Source organism: Solanum pennellii, chromosome 12 (assembly GCF_001406875.1).
Source record: "Solanum pennellii chromosome 12, SPENNV200".
Classification (NCBI taxonomy): domain Eukaryota; kingdom Viridiplantae; phylum Streptophyta; class Magnoliopsida; order Solanales; family Solanaceae; genus Solanum; species Solanum pennellii.
The window spans coordinates 70211773-70215505 of NC_028648.1; positions in this window are offsets into that span (position 1 = coordinate 70211773).

Here is a 3733-nt window from a genome sequence, read left to right on the forward strand (position 1 = left end):
AATCACTAATGAAAATCATAACTCTTGGCCATAGAGATTTCAATAAACTAATTCAAGAATCTCAAAAAAGGTTATGTTGATCGATTACCTTCAAGCTAGGGTTTCAATACTTCTATCAAGTTCTTCTTCAAGATTCTTCAAGAACATTGTTTTCCAGGTATGTAAGACTATCATAGTCTTGGGCTAGTTCTTCCTCACTTCTACATATATTTCCAAATCAGTTAAAGAGAAATTTAGGATTTTACAACTATATCTAAGTATTCTTAAGATAAGTTGATTTGAGTTCTTGATTTCATGGTTCTTTTAAAAATTCTATTCCGAATTATTGAGTTTCCATAGTTTTATTGAGATCCTTGAGTTGATTTGTTCATGTCTATAGCTACGCATGAACCGTATTTTGAGTTATAAATCTTGAGAAGTTTTTCAAAATCAACACTTGTCTTTTCAACTTTGTTTTGAGGAAGTAAGTATGAGAATGAAAAGAGTTGTATACATGAGTTCCATATTGTTATGTAGACCTTCAAGTAGAGTCGTTCATTCCCATAAATTCAGAGCATTGACTTTTTAATCCTTTTGAGATTATATTCCTACTAATTTTTTAGAGGAATAGTATGTTCAATGTTTTTATGCATTATGACTTTTCGAGGCATCAATGGTCATTTATAGTAAGATTTGGAAATGTTTCTGAGAAAGAGAAGAGTTGAGTTCATTTTTTAATGATATATGGGAACTAAGTATTCCCAAGATTAAATATTTTCACATTTAAAATGAGAAGAAAATGAGATTTCCAAAAGAGTTTTGAGAAATTTGAGCACTATATCTTTTAAGAGAATGATTTTTGAGTAACAATCTCAAGACACAATTATTTTTTCCATACTTTTTAGATGATTTTTAATGCTTTTTAGTATAGACTAGTGGAATCACTTAGTAGTAGGTCTAATACCCTGACAAAGTATATGACAGTTTTGGCAGCGTGGGCGAGAGGTTGTATCATCAAATAGCTCATAGTGATGGTAGTCGGTTAAATAAACAACCGCAAAGATATTTTATATTCTTGTATACATAGAGTTTACTTTGTTTTTTAATATATAAGCAAAGTTTATCTTGTATCCTTGCATACAAATTGAGTTACTATTGAACTTTTTTCAATGCATAGAGTTGTTTTCTACTATTTTAAAATTTTATATCCCACCTTTTATTTTTGCTTTATCTTTAATTGAGTGTCCAGAGTTGAGTAACTTGAGTTGAGTACCTTTGACTTAAATATCATATTTTTGAGTTGAGTATACTATTCTTGACTTGGGTTGAGTTGAGTGAGTTGAGAAGAGGTAAGTATGTTTCCTTTTAATCAAGTTCAAGCTTATGTTAAGCTTGAGAATTTCCATTACATGATCGTAAATTCCATGTACTGAGTCATTTGATGCGCATCATTTCATGATGCAGATACATGTATTTAGGATTATCAACAGCGTTTCGTTGAGGTGATGGGATGTTCAAGTAAGCTTTTGTGAGCCTTCTTATATTTCTGAGGACTTCACCTTTATCTTACAGTTAGTAGTTTTAAGATTTTGTGGGTGTTGTCATGATATCCTTCTGTAATGGTAGAATCTTAATATATAGACAAAGTTGAGTAGTTTTTAGTATGTATCTTCTTTGAATTATTTTTACAAACTCTGAGTTTATCTATTGAGTATTTTTCATATTATTTTAAAGTCTAGCATTTAAATTTAATTCAGTTTTAAATCTTTTGCATTCTTAAGTTAGTCTTGCGCTTGTAGTCACCCTAGATGAGGGTTCGCTTTGGAACCACCAATGGTTCTCGAGTGCCGGCCACGTCTAGAGTGTAGGCTCGGGTCATGACACAAATCATTTCCAACTTCATTTGGTTTCTAGCCCAAACTGATGTGCATTTTTTCATAGATTAGGTTGATAGAAAAAGTAACACACTCCATGACTACAACAAAGTAACTAAGGCTCAATTTTAGTAGTCGTATCTTAGACCATTTTGATACACACCAAATCTATGGATCAAGTAGGAATAATGACTTCCGTCAACAAAACATCATTCTCTATTCCATTGTTTCAATAGTAGATCAAAGTCATCTCATCTTGATTCTTTTTTATGACTTTGCTCTACTCTATAAACAATGACATTGAGACTTGTATTTTCTTTCAAATATGTTGTTATACATTAGAAGCTTGTACACGTGATAAGCATGTTTTGGGGTTAAAGTTATGTTGGTTATGTTTTCTGCATTATTAATATGTTCTAGACTTACATTCTTGCTTTACTTCCGCATTTATTAAGGTTGTAGGCCAACTTGCCTTGGTTGGATAAAGAAAGTGACATCATGTAAATTTTTGATCGTGACAAAAGCATAGATAAGTTTACTAGTGTTTGCAATATAACTGAAACAATATAATCTAACATTTTTTAAATAAATTATCAATTCTCTCAAAATAAAATTGTCAGATTGAAATACAAGAGATCATAAGTTGCGAAACAAAAATCATCACAATAGGCATCAATCATGAAAATTCTCCTTTATTGAGATCTCCTCACTCACATAAAGAAATTAAACTAATGAACAAAAAGAAAAAGAAATAAGTTATTATAAGATAACTTTATTTTACATCTTCGAAAGAAATTTTTAAATCTCTCCAGCCAACTCACTTCAATTGTTACCTCGTGTATTTCCTGAAAAATAAATAGACAAAAAATATTAATAAAAAATAATAATAATGATATATATGTCAAAGTGAAATATAAATGAATATTTTCTTACAAAAATTTGGATTCGACTATAGAAGGGGCAAGAAAGGATCAATTGGTTGACCATTCTCAGCTTATCTTGGATCATATGGATTACTACAAATTGATTTGTATACTAAAATTTGCAATTTAATGCATTAAAATAAAATATATCATTTAAATTTTTTATATCTAACAAATAAATACAAAAAATATTAATATATAAAGTGGATAAAAAATATATAATTACATTATATGTGGTTCTCTTGCTATATTAGTACCCACCCGAGCATTTGGAAATCAATTTTATATATATATATATATATAATCATTTAATAATATTCATATTTTCAATACATAATTGGCAAAAACATTTTATCCTTCGGAAAAACGTTTCTCCAAAATCTTGAAGTGCTATATTTTTTAAAAATTTCATTTTTGTTACACAAAAATTATTATTCATAGATAGATTTGAAGTATGAGATAGAAGTTTAAGAAAATCTCCCTGGAAATAGTTGGTAAGATGTAATGAAAAATTTTAAATTGTAAGAAATTATAAAGAACAATATTAGACGTTAAAAAAGAGATCAAAAACCGTTGAACAACAACACTCCCAAGTAAAGTGGAAAATCAGGCCCATACAAGATCATAAGTAACTAAATTCAAATGGACGATCTTGGACTCCTTTCTTATGAACCTCAATCAATATCTTTTTTACTATTGTATGTCATATCAATTATATGCTTAAATTGTCCCTAAAAATTGTTATTATCATAATTGTTTTTTGTCATTGTTTTAAAATAGTCATTTCTATTTTTAAGGTTTCATATCACTGGCCAACTTATTTGGATTAAAGAATAGTTATTGTTATGATTATAATATGTAGTTACAAAATTAATGCACTTATCAACCAAGCAGTAGATGACATCTGAATATTCACAAGTGATATCGTAAATCAAAATTTTGACACATAACATATTA